The sequence below is a fragment of the Chanodichthys erythropterus genome, chromosome 20, assembly GCF_024489055.1.
Source record: "Chanodichthys erythropterus isolate Z2021 chromosome 20, ASM2448905v1, whole genome shotgun sequence".
Lineage (NCBI taxonomy): Eukaryota > Metazoa > Chordata > Actinopteri > Cypriniformes > Xenocyprididae > Chanodichthys > Chanodichthys erythropterus.
The window spans coordinates 20,581,008-20,601,234 of NC_090240.1; the positions used below are offsets into that span (position 1 = coordinate 20,581,008).

The window sequence follows — 20,227 nt, forward strand, 5'->3', positions numbered from 1 at the left end:
TTGAATGTGCCATAAGTGCTGCAAACATCAATTACAGTACAGCTTTAAAGGTGCCCTAGAACTTTTTTTAAAAAGATGTAATATAAGTCTAAGGTGTCCCCTGAATGTGTCTGTGAAGTTTCAGCTCAAAATACCCCATAGATTTTTTTAATTCATTTTTTTAACTGCCTATTTTGGGGCATAATTATAAATGAGCCGATTCAGGGCTGCTGGCCCTTTAATTCTCGTGCTCCACGCCCACGGAGCTTGCGCTTGCCTTGAACAGTGCATAAACAAAGTTTACACAGCTAATATAACCCTCAAATGGATCTTTACAAAGTGTTCATCATGCATACTGAATGCATGCGTCGGATTATGTGAGTATTGTATACTGTTATATTGTTTACGTTTGATTCTGAATGAATTTGAGGCTGTGCTCCGTGGCTAACGGCTAATGCTACACTGTTGGAGAGATTTATAAAGAATTAAGTTGTGTTTATGAATTATACAGACTGCAAGTGTTTAAAAATGAAAATAGCGACGGCTCTTGTCTCCGTGAATACAGTAAGAAACGATGGTAAATTGAACCACATTTAACAGTACATTAGCAACATGCTAACGAAACATTTAGAAAGACAATTTACAAATATCACTTAAAATATCATGTTATCATGGATCATGTCAGTTATTATTGCTCCATCTGCCATTTTTCGCTATTGTTCTTGCTTGCTTACCTAGTCTGATGATTCACCTGTGCAGATCCAGACGTTCTGCCCTTGTCTAATGCCTTTCATAATGTTGGGAACATGGGCTGGCATATGCAAATATTGGGGGCGTACACCCCGACTGTTACGTAACAGTCGGTGTTATGTTGAGATTCGCCTGTTCTTCGGAGGTCTTCTAAACAAATGAGAGTTATATAAGAAGGAGGAAACAATGGAGTTTGAGACTCACTGTATGTCATTTCCATGTACTGAACTCTTGTTATTTGACTATGCCAAGATAAATTAAATTTTTAATTCGAGGGCACCTTTAACTTGTCAGTGCTGGTAAATGACCATTGTAGTATTAGGTATAATCCACGACTTTCTGTGCATTAAACGGTTTTAATATACGACATGGAGGCATATTTAATTGTCCATCCATTTTACATTTTTACATTTAGGTTAGCCTACGTATTTACCATCTAACACTCACTTAAAGTTAATCTAAAAACACAAATAATTTAATAACAGTTCAATGTAATCTTCGGCAAACCTCAAAATGAGTATCAAATTTTCATACAATAGCCTACATTATAATGTTGTGATGCCTAAATTAACTAGGAGCATTTAAAACAATAATTGATTTTAGTTTTTGATTTTTTGATTTTAATTTGAGTATTTTAATTGAATTTTAAGATTAACATTTAATATTTTAAATGAATTATTTGCCATAACACAAAAATTATTATCTGCTTTTATATATTAATTTTAAACCCCCAAAAAGCTAATTTATAGGTTTAATTGAAGACATCCCAGATTTTTAATGTGCTCACAGACATTTGGACTCTGTATCTTGCAGAGCTTGTCTTGTTACATAGTCTTCATGGTGATCTGTTTAGATCCTCTCATCTCTTCTTGTTTTGTCAGTCAACATAAAGTTCTGCTCAGTGGCTTGTCTCCTTAACTTAACAAAGCTTAGTGCAACTCGGTTCAAAGATTTAATTGTGTTTTGCGAAGGATGTGCTAGACAAAATGGCAAAGTTACAAGGTCTCTTCCGCTGTTAAGCACCATGAAGAAAACCGTTGTGATATTAAGACTAATATCTTTGACATTGTCTTGTGATGCTTGTGTTAAAAGGCCTGTTTATTTTCATCATTAAAAGAATGTGTTGTCTCCTGAACACTCGGGTCGAGCTTGCACTCCCAGTGAGGCTGTGCGTCTTGTTTTTTGTTTCTTTTTTTTTTTTTTTTAGTTTTTCCATTCCAGTCATCAAATGCCGCTTGCAACATAATGAGAGATGTGGCAATTAATTTTCTTTTAATCAAGGTCGAAATGAAGTAAATTGGTACAGCTCTGCAAGCCCTCATTTTCTATTTTTGCAGTGATGCAAAACAAATACGATAAAATTATGGCCCTCCTCACCTTCAGTAATTAGAAAGCGTGAATGATCAGAGAAGATGATATGTGATATACAGCGCCTGCAACTCTCTCCCCCAGAGATCACATTCCGTCTCTTTTGAAACAGATGACCATGTTTTCCTCCCCGCGCTCGCCGCTCTCCTCTTCCCTTTTTTCCTGCATTTGAGTTACAGACAGAGAGAGCAGCTCAACGTGACATTGACTGCTGTGTTGTTGTAATGCCTCTCAAATCTTATTAAAGACCACGACTGCAAAAGACCTCGCTGACTCCACACATTTCCATTAACTATGTTGTTTCAGTATCCTACAAGCTGATTAAGAATTTATTAAAATTAGATTTTAACTCTGCGCCCAGATATCTTATCAGCACCATATGGCTGCATGACGAGCATTGTTGGTAGACAGCATTAATAAACACAGAGCACTGGCCTTCCTCCACTGTGTGCCCTTTTGAAATGGTGCCACTATTTATATCACCGGTTCTCCGCTGGTTTTGCTTCAGGACCCAGATTTTATGTTACACTTTCAACACAGTTGCACAGTTGTTTGTCATAAAGGTGAAGTATGTCATATTTTGGATGTAACAATTATTTCTGTTTTCCCAGCTTAATTTGCACAGCCATTTGTAGGTTAATCAGCACATACAGATTTTGTTTTAGTTTATTGATATTGGTTGATATATATAATATACATATTTTGGCCGATATTAAAATGGAATATTCATTTCCCTTACAATTAGTTTACCTTTGTTATCTTTATTGAGCACTTTTCTTACAAAAAGGAAATAAATGGATGACTGTGAATTAAGCATGCACAGTACAGTATATTGGTACCATATTGGTTATTTGCCGATATTAGACATTTTATCAGTATCAGAGAAATACTGGATATTTAATAGTGCATGCTAATTATACATGTAGATTACCTTAGTTGTTATGTAACATTCACTTAAAATTAATATTTAAAAACACTAATTCAATAACACTCTTAGGTATTATCTTTAAATTTTTTTTTTTTTTTCAAACTGTATAATAAAATGTTGTCATGTCTATGTTCACCTGTAGCATTTAAAGGGATAGTTCACCCCAAAACGAAATCATTTACTCCCCCTCAAGTTGTTTCAAACCTGTATGAATTTCTTTCTTCTGTTTAACACAAAAGAAGATATTTTGAAGAATGTCTGTAACCAAACAGTTGATGGACTCCATTTACTTCCATAGTATGAAAAAAGAAATACATAAAAAATACTATGGAAGTCAGTGGAGTCCATCAACTGTTTGGTTACCCATAGTATTCAAAATATCTTCTTTTGTGTTTAAGAAATTCATATAGGTTTGAAACAACTTTAATTTTTGGGTGAACTATCCCTTTATATGCATTTTAATTGCTCTTTTTGTTTGAGCATACCAGTGATGTGATATTGGGGCGGGGTTACCTCTTTGGCTGACCAATTGCAGGCTGGGACAGAGTTTGGGTCATTATTTTTGCATTTCTGTTTTGTGCACTAGTGGCACACTTCACCTTAAAAACCATTGCCATTTTGTATTTAATGTGGTGTGGGTAATATTTTGGTTTATATTTTTTTCCATATTGGCATCTGCCTAGTTTGGCTAGCTGATGACAGATGAATTTGGACCGAAATACTGTACAGTTTGTTTGTTTGATTGAATGCTTGTTGTTAACAATGAAAGATATGGGAAGCATTTTCTCCTCCCTTTTAAAGTTAATAAGCCTGTTTATTTTGCTATAATAATATGCACTATTATATGCTTTGTTGCAGTTTATTTGTTACATTTCCCTTGCTGTCCATGACCCTATCAGAACAGACCTGCAACACATTTTTGGGCTGCCACGTACCAGTTGAACTTCTGCTGTATAGCTTGATTGGATGCACAGCCATTGACGTCAATAACAAAAGGTATGGGAAGTGTTTTATCCTCCCTTTTATTAGGTCATGATCAACCATTTGAGAACCTCTGATTTATATTATACTGTATGTGAATGGCTGCAGCAGATACTGAATAAGTGTGCTAAGATTTTGATTTTTGTTTTCCTTTAATAAAATGCACGTTTAAAGAGTTTAAAATAATCGGATAAAGCATTCTCCTATGCACACATGCCAGTGTTTTTGTTTTGATTTGGTACTATAATGTGCAGACAAGGCTCCACACTTTCATTTCCTGAGTAAGTGATTAAGGAAGTGACCACCTACCTGTTATTGTGTGCGAGTGAGACAAATAAATGAACATGGAGAACACATTGTTACTCAGGGGGGTTCCCAAACATTAGTGGCAGTGATCCGTGTTCTCATAAGCTTGGTTACTTAAACACCTGTTAAAGGTCCTGTATGGTTAATTCTGCAGGTACATATGTAAGGTATACTGCAGACTAGTTATATTAATAAAACAATCCAAAGGCTGAAGAGAGCATTAACTCAAGTCAGCAGAGAGGGGATAGAATTATAACAGCTGCCCAGTCGGTTAAACTTCTCCATCTCCACCTAGTTCTCTCCCTCCCTCTATTCGCCCATCAACTCACAAAGCTGCTGCTTATTTACCGAGCACAGGCAGCTGCCAGCACTCCTAACTTCCGGTTGGAAGACAGGCGCCTTCTTCTAGAGGACATTGCTTGTACATATCTTTATCTAATTAAGGTAAATGCCAGTTGCCTGCCCTTCCACGATATGCCAGTGAGTTTCACAGTCGACCTTAATTACGCTCTAACAGGGATCTGTCTGAGGACAGGTATCGAAACAGAGAGAAATTATACTTTTTCCTCTGACAGTAGTATTCCATCATGTAATTGGTGTTTCTGTGAAGCAAATGCCTTGTCCCTGATAAAGTGTTTTTTAAAGCACATATGTGTAATTTAAACATTATTTAATGTATAAAATATTTTAATAAATTGCAGTGTACCATCTCAGAATATCTTATATTAAAATTATTTACAAACGTAACATACATGCAACATATATATATATATATATATATATATATATATATATATATATATATATATATATATATATATATATATATATATATATATATATACACACAGTAAATATGTACGCCTGCAATATATATATAGTCAAACCAAAATTTATTCAGACACCTTGAACATTTCATTCATTATTACAGTTTATTCACTATAGATTAAAAACACTGTAATAAAATATGACAAGATCTCAGAGTTAAACTGTGTCAGAAAAAAAATAATCTTAATTATGTCAGATAACACTTAAGCAAAACATGGTCAGGTCAAAGTGTCTGAATAATTTTTGGTCCCAAATTTTTATCAATTTTACTGGTAGTCCACTGTATGAAGAATTTTTGGGTATAATATGGCACAGTTTACATTATTTTGCTATCCTCACTTACATAAATGAACTATATTGTCCTGAACCCACTAGTAAAAATATATAAAAAAATTATATAATAATTTGTGCTTTTACTATGTGACTATATATATATATATATATATATATATATATATATATATATATATATATTTATATATATATATATATATTTGACTATAAACTGAAACCCAAATTTATGTCAAAATGAAACCCTTTTACCTCAATTTATTTTGCCAGTGTGGATGGTGACCGAGGAACAAATGGCCCGAGATTTGCTTGCGGCATTCATATCTGTCACTTCCTTTTGTTGCAATGAACACCTAATATTTTAAGCTAAGTGTCTTCTTTTGGTGTATTATTCATGCAATGCGATTGAGAGGAGACAACGTGTTAAAGCTCATTATGTTAGAGGTGATTATACTCAACGAATCCAGTGTCAAGGCTTTCTGCTTGCGTAGGGCAAAGGTGTCCTCGCATTAAAAATGCTTACATGTCAGCAGGGCCATATGGACAGTGCTTTATCACTTTGTCAATGCAGACGTTAGGAGTGATATTCATCAGTTTGTCAATTTCTATTGTTCTCTTCAGTTAGTGCAATTGTTTGCGTAGTTAAGTTTGCATGGAATGTACTAAAAGTCTTGTCTTTGTTCCAATTATTCGTACACCCCTCCCATTCCAGTTTGGCAGAAACAGACACCTAAGAGAAACACTTTTTGATGACAAAATATTCTTGTTTATGTCACGCTAAAAAAAAAAAATGTTGCTGCTGGAAGTTCCCGTGTACACCAGCTGTGTTGTTTTCCTCCCTCTTTTAATAGCGCTGACCAGTGACTTGAAAGAAAAATTCAACCAAATATGTGGACAGAAGGAAACTAATTGCTTTAAGTGGTTCCACCTAGCAGTATGGCTCTTCTAACCTTGTCCTACATTGCGATTAGCTTTTAATGTTTCATAATTAGTGATGGCACTGGAGAAGAAGTCAGAAGGCTAAGGGTTTGTTGGGTCTGCCCTTGAGAGCCGCTCTAATGAATCAATGGATGGCAATAATTGTACTAGTCATTACTGAATCAAGTGATCTGCAGAATAATGTATTGATTTTTGCTCTTTCTTACTACATAATTATTCTGTATCACAGTATTGCACCATCAGGGGAATCGACTGAAGGGCATGCTGAATCTCTTTTGGAGTTTTGGTTCTGTCTCGTTCGCTTATAAAATAGAGAAATCAACCATTTTTAGAGATTTTATTTTCTGAAAAAGCTTGACATTATAAATTGCAAAACAACTTATAAAATGAAACTTTATCAATCACAAGGCTATTCTATGTGAGCCCTATTTTTTTGTGCGCCCTTTTCATAGTTCTTGCGTTACCTTAGAGAAGTTCTTTTGTGTAACATGATGTTCAAACAAACCATTTAAAAGTGATGAACCCAACAGTCTGAACCGCAGAACATGAGCTTTACCTCTGAACATTGTGGGCTTGTGGGGCAATTTCATCATTAAATATGTACCGTTTGTAACAGTATCCCACAGGCAATAATAGGATGGGGATTTGAACTATGAACATGTCTTTCAATATTTATCAAGCAGCAGATATGAAATATAATTTCATCCTGCTTTAATAGCTAAAAATGTGAAAGGTTATCCTTATGTTGTCTTTTAAAAAAGATTGTTAAGTAAAGCCACCTATAAATGCTGGTAAAATAAATATTTTATTATTAAGCTGACATTTGTTTCTTAAAAATCACTATGTGTGTATTGTGTGTGTGTGTGTGTATGTGTATATATATATTTTATAATATAATAATTTCACAGTTAAGGTCTAAAGTTTGCGTCCGAAATTTTCGCACGTTAAAAAATAAATACGACCTCATGTTGTGTCAAACACTTTATAAAAAAAATCAGATCAGGTTCGATTTTCTGCGTTTTTCGCATCCGTGGCATGCATTTTGAGAGACATTTTGACAATTCAGAGCCATCGTACAAGCGAACACCAAAATCTCAAATGCCATCTGACAAGTTGATCCACGTTGTCTTCTACAGCACATAGCAGTAGCACTGTATGACAAACAAAGAGCGGAATACAAAGAGACCGAATATAAAGAAGATTGTGCCAGTAGCAAAGCATCAAACTGAGCTACTGACATCCTGAAGTAAACTTTGAAACACTCGGGATAATCCCTCAGCTCCTTGATGAAGTGGAAGTCTCCTTTCTCAGTCTCGGAATTGGATGGACCCAATATTTCCTCTTTCTTTTCTCTTTTTAAGAAGAGAGAGGACAACTAAATAATGCTTATTGCTTGAAGACTCCATTTTGTATTGTTTTGCAAATTTTTCCGCAACGGATTCATTAATACGCGTTAGACTCAGTGTGCAAGGTCTCTGTGCGTAACGAATTTTTAGGATCACGAATACGAAAAAACCAGGTGTGTCTCATACTTCCTGAAAAGTGAAGCTGCGGGCTCATTGATCGCCCCCTGGTGGCTGGATGCAGTACAGGTCATAAACCCCGCTCTCTCAATGCAGTTGAATAAGACTTTCTGACGATTTAGAGTTGTTTCTAGTGGCATATTATATTGATTTTATCTACTGAATTTGTTGTTTCAAAAATATTATTGCTCTAGAAACAGAATAGCCTATTATTTTATAGGTAGAATTTTAAATTGTGTATAATTTTCATAGTCTATTTAAAATACATGTATGATGACGCAGTCGTCTGGGCGGAAGTTTGATACTGCGACTCCGCCTCCGGGCTCCACTGACGATTCCTTCTGCGCATGCCCAGGCTCCAAGCTTTTTTTTTTTGACGTATTACGTAACGTGTCAGCGCCCATTCGTCGGCCCATTTTGGCTTCAGTTCATTACAGTGCAAGGAAGCGGTGTCGCGTCGTCCATCTTTTTTTACAGTCTATGGAAAAAACGCATATGAAAATTTCGGACTCAGTGTGCAAAGGCCTTAAATCTCCAAATTAAAACAACATAAAGAAACAACATAAAGACTGTATATTTTAAATAGTTTTTTTTAATGATACTAATACTTATGTCTCGATGAAATTGATTTTCCCCCCAATTTTTTAAACATGAATTATAGCCATTCAACATTACAATACGCTTATCTTTCTGTGCGTCATGTGTGTGTGAGAGAGAGGACATTCACAGACAGCACGTTTTTTTCTCTTTTGGCACACTTAAATGGTTTAAAAGCATTTGCGTGGATGAGAGCGTGATCATATTGTAATGCTAGAAAAAGGATGACAGAAAAACCAGATGCTGCATTAATTGCGTTAAATATTTTTAACGTGTTAAACTGGAAAAAATTTATCGCATGCGTTTACAGCAAATATATATATATAAAATGTAATTTTCAATTGATGTTGATTCAGTTGCAAAATGTTTGCAAAAGTTGATTTTGCAAGATCATAGCATTACCCTGACTATAATATTGATTATCCCTTATTCTTTTTTATGTCAAGCAGGGCACATCACAAAACTGCTAATTAGCAATAATCTGTTTGTCAATAATTCACAAGAGTGCAGAATTTAGATAAGGAGAAGTTCAGGTTTGAAATACATTATCACAGCTCTTTTTTCCCCTTGAGGGTATTTTGTTGTATAACCTTCATGATTATTATGTTATGTATTATGGGGAAAAAAAATAGCTTCAATAAAAATGTGATTAAAGGTGAAATTTGTACAATATCTGCATGTTTAAAAAAACAACCTTTAAAATTGACAAAAAAACATGATATAATCAAGTGAAATTAAATGTCTTTTTACTTCTTGTTCAAAGGTAAAACAGTTAAACTGTGTGCACTGAAACATTCAAAATGTCTTGTAATGGTAAATATACAGCAGAGGAGAGCATATTTTTCTTAGACAAAAGAGATTGTAGGATTTGGATGAATTTAGAAGGTGATCACAACAATGTCATATAAATGAACTGAATAAAAAAGTCCCATATCATTCAATGCAGTGCAGCTCAGATCAATACCACAGTGCAGTGACAGAGGCGGATATGTAATCCACTCCATGTTTTCCTCCTCACTTACTGCGCTAACTGAGATATTCAATTAAGGATTCCTCTTCCCACTCTGAAGCGGCTCTCCAGGGCAGATCTTCCGAGCGACCCGCCCTATGTTAGAAATAGGAAAATCCAATAATAACAACACAAGAAAAAAAAATGAAAAAATGAAAAAATGAGGCAACTTTGATCACGCATGCTCCCTTGTAATCCACCTTATACACAACATTTGTTCTAAGTTGGAAAGTCGCAGAAAAGCCAGGAAGTATCGTTACAGGTAAGACTTTTGTTTTTGGATGAGCTACATCTCACTAGTCAAATGTAACTATCTGTTTATGACTCAGTGAGTTTAATATGATCAGATATTTATGATAGAATAGATCGCTTGTGTGTAATTCAGTGAGTGCGTTTATAATAGTCTAAAAAGCTTGTGTTTTGGACAGAACGCGTCACTTAGTGCAGAACGTGAGAACTGAAACTCTGCGCACCTACAATCACCTACATGCGGGACAGACGCGGACCGGTTCAGGGAAACCGTGCGGTGTTTTGTATACGTTAGTCTAAAAGTAGTTCACAACTTTTTGATCGCCTTGGATAACGCGTGACTTGCCCGTCCTTACCTGTCCGCTCGATCTACAGTTATTTATGCTTCAGAAATGCATCTCTTATGTCTCTGCACACAAACCGAATAATAAAGATATGTACAGTAAGTCGTAGTGCTTTTTTTTCTTCTTTGATGTCATTCTACGTAATATAAATATCAGTGTAAGACGAAAGACAGTTTGATATTGGAGGTTTTATGAAAGCTTTAAATACCCACAGCGTGATCGGGCACCTAACAGGTGTAAGCCACGCGAGTGCAAAGTGAAAGCATGGAAGTATGTACGTGTGTTTGTATACAGGATTTCTATCAGTCATTTTTCGTGCCACCTCACTTTTTTTTTTTTTTTTTGTGATATATTTGGGTTATGTAAATCTACAATAAAGTGATAAATAATGCCAGTACTTTATGACGGTTTATAGTCCATTTAGTTTTGCTGATACTGATAGTACTGTACGAACTGTTGTTATGGTTACCTCCATACATAGGCGAACGTAACTTTTTAATTTAGCATTAACTTATAGTGTAACTTTTGCTTTTGGTGAAACTTTTAATTAATCTTTGTTGGGGGGGGGGGGGGGATTCCTTTGGAGGGTTTCAAATCTTAAATGGTTGCATTTGCATCACGAAACGACACGTTTGGAAGCTTTTCATATCATTACTGTATTTTTACAGTAAAATCTAGAAACCACTGCTGCCAATTCATTAAGTAAATATATATATATATATATATATATATATATATATATATATATATATATATATATATATATATATATATATATATATCTTATAATGCTCTCAGTTCCATACTCTTAATCATAAATGAATTGTTAGATATTATTTTTATTCTGAGCAATATGTTGCATTGCATCTTCTGAAGTCAATAGGTCACTAGAGGACAAGGTAGAAGGTCACTTGCTTTCTGTTTCAACTGTTTATTCAGTTTGTCTCTGACATTTGTCAAAATGAACTTCTTATAACATTATACAGCTTCTTATAACATTTTACATGTATTGCTTAAATTACTATAGCAATAACAATAACTATATGTAATATAAAGCTTCTCCACAATAATTGTGCATTAAGTACATAATACTCAGCTTTTTAAATACACAGTTTAATGAAGACTAATTTAATGTGTGATCCAGCTATTTATTCAAAGAAACACTATCACTATATCATTATTATACAATATTTCAAAATGATTTCATAGCATTTGCCACCCTTCCATATGGATTTACTGACTAATAATACAGTTAGTATCATCTAACTTTTTTTTTTTTTTTGTGGTGTTAGTTTGCAAGGTGCATTTCCTTTCATTATGTGTGTTTGTGTTGTGTCTGAAAGCAATAGCGTGTAAAAAGATCACTGCCACTTTAAACCCCAGAGTTTGCATATTCTCGCTGGATCTTTCTGCTTTGCTAATTATTGTGTTGTTTTCTGAGCAAATATGTCATATCCATGGCGACCAGGCAGGTTTATTGTCTTTCTCATGCAATGGTTCACATAAGTAATTAATTACTCTTTTCTTTCTCCCTCCCTGTCTCCAGTAAGCCAATCAGTTGAGGGGAAGCATCTCGTGTTTAAAATGCCTGTGATATCCAAGAGAAGGTAAACAGAAACCTTAATGTTTAGAATGTAAGTGTTTTTGTGCCCTGAGCATTTCGTGTGTGATGTGTGCCCACTGTCTGTGGTGTGCGTTTGCTTACATACATTATGGTTTTGATTGTTATGAAAAATTATACATATTTAATAAGTAATTATGTGTGAGGACAGCCTTTTTGTGTGTCTGGGTCTCATTCAAATGACGAGCCTTTGTGTCTAATCAATAGAATAATGAATGAATTCAGTGTATTATAAAAAGCCTAAAAAGTCAAATTATTAAAGCTTTTTGAAATCCTTTGAATACATTTGAAACCTTCACAGGTTGCTTGTAATTGGTTATTAAAGTGGGAGTTGTCAGGGACAAGCTTTGCTTGGGGCCCCGTCCCACAGTGTTGATCTGCAACGTGTCTGTGGAATGTGGTGGCATGTGGCTCGTGCCCGGAGACGCACTTCCATCTGGACAGCCATCCAGCTCGAACCGTTTTACAGGTGTTGATCAGTCTCAGGGTCCATCTGCCTTGAATATTCCCTTCCTCACCTCTCCATCTCCATCTCCATCTCCATCTCCATCTCCATCTCCATCTCTGCTGTTTGTACTTTAAGAGGTTGTGTTTGATTTGCTCTAAAGTATTGAATGTTCATAAATGGTGGTTTTTAATAAATAATGCTTGCTACCATTGTTGGGGAAAGTTACTAAAAGTAATGCATTACAATATTGTGTTACTCCCTAAAAAAAGGAACTACATGCGTTACTTAGTTACTTTTTATGGAAAGTAATGCGTTACGTTACTTTTGTGTTACGTTTTCTCATCTGGGCTGGGCTGTTTGTTTATTTGTCTATTTTTATAACAACAAAAAAGTTATATTTTTAGCAAACGTAAAGGCCCTTTCACACCAAAAGTTGAAGGAAATGCAAATTTATGCCTGTACAGTAAAGGGCACAGTTCAGACAAACAGCTGTGTTATTCTGGAATACAGAAGAATAGGATGCAGGATAAGTAAATTAATAAATGTATGCATAAATTTAGTCTAGATCTAGTCTAGAATAACCATCATGGTTACGCATCCTACACAACGCCTCTGCACTTAGTCTGTGTCTACCAAAGCGTTTTTTTCCAGCGGCTAGCGTACTTTTCCAGTTGTTTTCAATTGGAGCACCACGTTTTTTTAAGCATCTTTAGCATCTTTTTCACGCTCAAGCGCTGAACGCTCAGTGTTTTTTACTAGTTTCCTCAAGTTGAAGAATGTTCAACTTTGAGTAAAATGCTGCGTTCATCACTGTCACTTTTTAGCCAGTCATCCAATCAGTGTGGAGGAGGGGTGGGACAAATACAACACCGACCAACTGTCACAACATTCTTGCTGTACAATTACATCAACAAGCAGAGAACGGAAAACAAAATGGATGAGAAATTAATATTGCTGATCTCCGAACATACATAGCAAGTACTTTACATTGTGTCGATGTTTGTAGTCTGAAGCAAATTATCTGCCACATCCAGTTACAAGTAACAGTGTCGCGGATATTCCATATCATAGCAACAAAGCGTCTCAACTGAAAAATAAAGAAAGAAAACGAAAGTGCTCACAGATAGGTGTTTTCAGCAGAGCGCCTAGCATTTTCAGCTGGCTAAAAACACTTTGGTCGAGTGGACATGTGACCTTACTCCCAATTTCTCTCAACATGGAGAAATTCTCTCCGTCTCAACTTGCGTTACTTATTTGAAAAAGTAACTCAGATATTTTGTTGTAAATTTGGCGTTACTTTACTAGTTACTTGAAAAAAGTAATCTGATTATGTAACTCAAGTTACTTGTAAATTGTTTCCCTAAAAACTGCTTGCTAGTAAAGTAGTGGCGAAAGCCTTTTCATTTTTGTGATGTTTCTTTAATTTGCTTCAGTCAAAATCAAGGATATATTTGAGGTTTCACTGATTTACTGCAAGTGTCAAGGAGCAGGTGCTACCTAAGACCTGTTTTCTTTGTTGCTCTGACCTTGGCTTTGAACCCGTAACCCTTGTGTTCAAATGTACATTCATGATTCTGCGCTATGCTTGACAGCTCTCGAGATGTAATGCAATTGCTTTTTTTTTTTTTTTTTTTTTTTTTTTAAACCACCACTTTGTAAATTGCCCGCTGTAATGATTTGGTATGTGTATTCACACTATTGTGAACCTTGTAAAATCTTCCGTTCTCAACATGCAGGCGTGCCTAGGCCACATGTTTGTTTAATAGTCATTATTATTTTTGTTTTAGTGCACTGGAAATGTCCTCTTTGCATGCTTGATCAACCAGTGGGGAAATCTAATATAATTGAGGTTCAAGGTGAATTGCATCCTGAGCATTTCCCCTTGACAGAAAGAGCATGCATATACTTGAGCAAAAATAAACAAATCACACTGACAACAGTAATATAGGCTTGATTTTGAAGGCATGGAATAAGTATCGATTTAAGCCTTCACTTCATAGATGAAAATGGCCTTTTTGGTAATTTGTCCTGGGTCCTTTCAATGCAGGAGGAGGCGAGCGAGAGAAACGGTTCGGGGGTGGGGGTGAGTAAGTGAGAGAGAGAAAGAGAGCTAACAAGACAGAGAAAGGGACATACTGCCCCTTTCCGAGCTCATTATCATTCTTAATAAGTCTTAAGGAAAGAAGGAGCAGTGAGTGTAAATGCAAGGTAATCCTAACACTGGCCAAGGTTACTGGGGACAAAGGCACATGCACACCCCTCCCTGCTGGTTGCACTGGGACACAGAATGAGCCGTACCCCCAGCAGCAGTTACAGAGCCCTGCTAGGTGTTAGAAGTGCATGAACTGATGCTTTCTACACTGCAAAAATGTTTTGTCTGCTAACTTGGGCTTTAGGTGTGAACCATTAAAGGAACTAAAAAATATTATATTATATTATATTATATTATTATATTATATTATATTATATTATATTATATTATATTATATTATATTATATTATATTATATTATATTATATTATATTATATTATATTATATTATATGGTTTAATTACACTGAGTCATCCTGACTACGTTAGGTTATATAAGTGATGTGCAATGTATGTATGTGCAAACTTTGATAATAATGCAATCAGGGTCAGAACTAAAAATACCACTGAAAGTGACAAAAATGCCACAGAAAGTATTTTTTATTTATATTTGTAATATTCAACATTTAAAATATATATATATATATATATGTTTTTTTTAGTTAATTATTCTAATGTATTTTAATTAATTGATTAAATTAAGGCATTTTACCTTAGATAATGGCACTTGCAGTGTTTTATTTGGTTAAAAAGTGACTTTATAAATGTGATTATATTATTTATACAAATATTGCAACTTTATCATTGAGGTATTTTCTGATGCTGATTGCAATCCAACATATATGGGTGATAAAAAAAAAATACTGAAATCATTTCAAATCTCAAAATACCTTTTGATTAAATATTATTCAGATCATGTTGAATTAATGTTTTATTTCACATAAGAGCAGGTTGTTAATGCTGCACTCCGCAGTATTAAACCAGCACTTATGTTTGCAGTGTGTACTTGTTTGCTGTCAGGTATTTATTACAGTTCTGAGAGGATTAAATGATTGCATGGACAAAGCTGTGTTTAGCTTACTGGTGAGTTTAGTGCATCATCTGGCTGTCTTGTTTTGAATGCTCCTGGTTTGGAGGTCTCCCTGATCTATTTGTTGGCCTATTTCATGCCCTTATTAACATCATGCACTGCATAAATATCATAATGAATAGTATAAAAGCAGGTCTTGATTGACTGCAATGCTCAGTGTGAATATGCAGCAGCTAAATGAACAAACGCAACACAGTCAGATCTGTTAACCAGAGCTGCTGGCCTTTGTCTGTTTCTCAGTCATGTTATCCCAGCTTCCCTCTGTCACTTAAAGATGATTTACCCCCAAACAGATGTTCTGAGTCTCACCGTTTGTTCTATTTTCTGCCCTTTCAAAGGTTATGAATGAAATGCAAAGCCTCAGCAGCAGTGCCCTCAGCCCGTAATTGTTTGTGCCACTGTTATTTTCTGGCTCGGAGATGGAAAATGTTGAGAAAGCAGAGCGCTGAACCTCTGGGAGCGCCTCAGCTTTGCACTAGTTGGCGATACGGCGTCGGTCCAGTCCTGTTGGAGCTTCTTTCCCGTTTCAGCGTTCCCTGTAGTCTCAACCCCTCCCCGGTCCTGGTTGGGGTTTGTATGGCAACCTGCTCTCATCGCCCCCTGGGGCAGCCTGGGAGGCAGAGAGCCATCGCCATGGTGATCAGAGCACAGAACCTCCGCAAAGCAGTCCATTGTGACTGGTGCGCGTTGAGGTGAGAGGAACAAAATGTCACAGCAACAGGTTTTTTTTCTTTTTGTTGTTTTTGCCTTTAATGCCCATAGGGGTTTGTTTAGCCTTTGATTCATCTGTGCTGCCGTCTGCTAAACGAGTTGTTTGTGATATCTGTTAATTGCCTCTTTTAAGTCATCCGTTTTGGAGCACGGTAGAAGACAACGGGAGGAAGTGAAAACAAATGAAAACTGAGTTCAACAATCTAGAGGGATGGCAGAAGTGTATTATCATGAGATGGTTATCACTCTGTTAGAAGGATTTTTTTTTTTTTTTTTTTACAAAACTTTTTTATTGTATATGAATTTTTTTTTTTGTCTCAGTCAATAAAAATATCCTCAAGTATTCAGGGGTATTAGTCTAGTATGAATCTTAGATCATAAGTGAATTCCCTGCGCTTAGAGTGAGATTCTAGTAAATCTACAGGTTGATTAATTTTACTTGAACTCCCCACTTTAATCTTCTTCTGAATGGGTGTTGAAAAAAGTCTTTTTTTCTTTTCTTTTTGCACTGAGCATATGAGATCGGTTGTTCTCCACTAGGGGCAGCAAGAACAAATTAAATCCTGCTTTAGGCTGATGCTGAGAGCCCCTCGCAGAACAGTAAAGTCTTTCAATTACAGAAGAAAAAAAAAAAACTCAATCTTATTTTGTAAAACCTAAAGTACCACAGAGATTTACCTCAAGCTGAACCGATCCAAGACTTATGCAAAATACAATGTAAATCTCTTCTTATTTAAAGGGATAGTCTGCCAAAAATTAAACCTCTGTCATCATTTACTCATTTACAAGTAATTAAGTTTGGAACGACATGAGGGTGAGTAATTGATGACAGAAGTTTCTTTTTTGGGTGAACTAACCCTTTGATACCGATTTTTGCAGTGGTATGAAAAACTGGAGGTCATGGCTCACTTTGTGACCCAAGGAAATAGAAAACATGCAGTATAACCTAACATATTTCTGTGTAGAATTTTTTTTTTTAAAGTATTTAAAAAAAAAAAACTTTTTTTGTTTTCCATTAAAAAAACGTGGGTGAGGGTGAGTAAATAATGACAGGTATTAATAGTGGTTGTAATAATATAATATAATATAATAATTTTTGTATAAATAAAGTATTTCAAAATCAATTAATAATATATAATTCTATCTATCTATCTATCTATCTATCTATCTATCTATCTATCTATCTATCTATCTATCTATCTATCTATCTATCTATCTATCTATCTATCTATCTATCTATCTATCTATCTATCTATCTATCTATCTATCTATCTATCTATCTATCTATCTATCTATCTATCTATCTATCTATAATTACTCAAGAGAAAAAAGCTCACTTATTTTGTAAAACCTAAAGTATCACTGAGATTTACCTCAAGATGAACTGATATTGATACTAAGATGAATTTTTATTTCTTTATATTTTTGGGTTGTTGCACTTAAAATAACTCGGAATGACTCGGAAATATGAGGGGCACGTGCTCTAAGCACTTCTGCACTCTTGTTAAAGAAGATGTTTCTTCATCTTCCTCTGTGGTGTTGTTTATCATTTGCTGTTGGGGCTTTTAGTTTATGTTAATTGATGCACGTGCAGTAGCAGACATACGGTGCAGTGTGACAGGCAGGGCGGGAAGGCCGTGGCCGAGGGACAGGTCAGAGAAAGGGGCTGCAATCAGTGCGTCTGAGCGGGAGGAAGGCGCCTGTTTCTCCTCTTGTAACCTCGAGGAGGATGTGGGTTGCATTCTGTGACAGGTTCAGTGTTGAGTCTGGCCTCTGGGGTGGGAAGGGACTGCTGCTGAGAGGGTGCGGAGGGGCTCAAAAGGCTAACGCCTCTCTGACTTAAGCCAAAGACTTAGCTTTACTCCCTTTTTCTCCTTTTGTGATATAGTGGTGTTTGTTTTTTAAAGTTTCAACAAGGTGACAGATCTTCTGTGTTGTGATGTACATCTGAGTGCACATTTTCGTTACTTGAAATAAAATAAAATCTAAAATCTTAAAGGTACACTATGTAACTTTTGGCCCTCTAGCAGTTAAAAAAACAAAACTGCATGCATTTTGTGGAAGAACATTGTTTTGGTTGTGCTTTAGCTCTGCATGACTTTGCGGATGAATATGACCCTTCATAATAGATAATGCTTCAAGTCAAGTCAAGTCACCTTTATTTATATAGCGCTTTTTACAATGCAGATTGTGTCAAAGCAGCTTTACATTGATAACTGGTACATAATTTGGCTGCACAGCAGCTATTAAATAATAGTGTCAATGCAGGCAGATCAGAAGCACTGTTGAATAAATGTCAAGAATACTATTGAATATCAAATGTCAAGTGTCCCCAACTAAGCAAGCCAAAGGCGACAACTCTGTTAGAGAACTACAAGCTACCAAGCCTATTAGCTTTACTAAAATAAAGCTTTATTCCTAAAATTTACTAAAGTACAGTAAAAAATACAGCACACAAGGTTTATGCGCATGCTCCAAGTCTTATTCTCCATTTTTAGTGTGTCTCTGTGGCAGAATTACAGTGCCACATACTGATCTGGCATGTATACTACATCGTTTTGAGTCGGTTTCAATGGTTTCGTATGTACACAGATATTTCTTGAGACAAGGAAAAAAAAAAAAAAGATTGGATAGGGAAAGCTCTGGCTTTGTGTGAATGTAGCGTGCTCCACGTCAACCTTTCTTGCATTTGTTGTGACAACTAACCTATGGCACGTCAAAGTAGCCGGAGCAACATTTCTCTATTTGATGTGTATGTGCGTATAATGATACGCACATGGGCAAGTGATGTGTATGCAATTTACCGTAAAAACTATCCCGCTAGGTCTGAAATATAAATTCTTATAATAGGCTTACTATAGTGAATCAGGGTAAAGCCGTGCACACACTTAACGATTGTAAGGCCTATTATGAATGTAAATTGATACTTATGACTGATCACGTTCAAACGCGTCCAGTCAGAGCCGGTTGCGTTCAGTCTGCGATTACAGTCAGTGTTTAAATTCCATGTATAAGTATTTAAATCGGCTTCAGTCGCAGGAAACAATCACTGTATGTTGAGCACAGTCTTAGAATGTTTTAGATAGTTTTTGATGATGTATTGACTCATTATTTAAATTTTTTTACAAAGTTAAATACCTTTAAACTTATTTAATTTCATCTAGTGGCTAATGCAACATTTCTCATTATTATTTACTTTAAATAGATATAGGTTACAAAAATAACTATAACTGAAATAAAGCTATATTGACAACAAAACAATAAAACTAATAAAAATGACAAAAATACAACAAAATTACTAAAAGTTCGCTAAAATTGAAATGAAAACAGAAAATTTAAAGTTTTAATATTTAATAATATTAATAACAACTATGATAGAATCTCTGTGAGGGTGGGGACTTCATTCTATGCATCAGTTGTTCATAGGGCGACCCGCTCCGTGTCAGATAAAACATTGAATTAAAATAAATAATAATAAAAAAACAACAATTAAATAATACATTAATTTAAAAATGATTGTATTCAAATATATAAACAGCTATACATTTTAAGTGTATTTCTTCACATAGTTTCTTTTTGGCTTTCTCTTCCTTTTCATTTCCCCATGTTTTTGTTATAAAGACACAATGATTTTAAAGCTGCTTCTTTCTCAAAGAGAAAGTGGAGTGTCAGCCCTGACGTCTCTGTTTTACTCTCACCTTCAGCGATAGGATACTTAGCCTCTTATGTTACGGAACAACCTTATTGACCGCTTATTTGTCCGCTCCTTTTTCTTCCTTGACAGAGACCTCAACGGTTGCCATCTCAATCAGCTTTTGTGGTAATTCCACTTCAGAATTCCACTTGGCTGTCTGAGTAAATAAATTTTTTAGCGTTTATTGGTACGCCGTGTTGCCAGAAGGAATTCCTCCCTTCTCCTATAGCCACTCCAGTAATTAGCAAATTGATTAGGAGAACTTCAGCACACCTCCTCGGTTCTTATCTCCTCATTCTAGGACAGTATTGCAGTGCCATGGGACGGTGTAAATATTTTAAGGGGAAACCCTCAGTGAATCTCATTAATGGCTGTGGGGCTCTGCAGCTGTCTCCTGTTGAAGATCCTAGCCAATTTTCTAAACTGTGATTAAAGAAAAGTTTTGTATTATTTAAACATGCCACGTCCTGTGGGTTTGCCG

At 35.6% G+C, this 20,227-nt stretch overlaps 1 protein-coding gene across 11 annotated transcripts in view; it reads left to right on the forward strand.

Annotated features, from left to right (window-relative positions):
- Positions 1 to 20,227, forward strand: part of casz1 (castor zinc finger 1) — a 266,705-nt gene that overhangs the window by 53,555 nt on the left and 192,923 nt on the right. For 5 of the 11 annotated variants that reach the window (XM_067372058.1, XM_067372074.1, XM_067372065.1 and 2 more), the window contains exons 1-2: positions 9,624 to 9,761; positions 11,639 to 11,699. The gene's annotated coding sequence lies outside the window, so the exon portion shown is untranslated. Of the gene's footprint in view, positions 1 to 3,900; positions 4,022 to 9,623; positions 9,762 to 10,021; positions 10,191 to 11,638; positions 11,700 to 12,038; positions 12,183 to 15,981; positions 16,034 to 20,227 lie in introns of those variants that run through there. The other 6 variants (XM_067372059.1, XM_067372060.1, XM_067372061.1 and 3 more) reach the window with 5 other exon arrangements.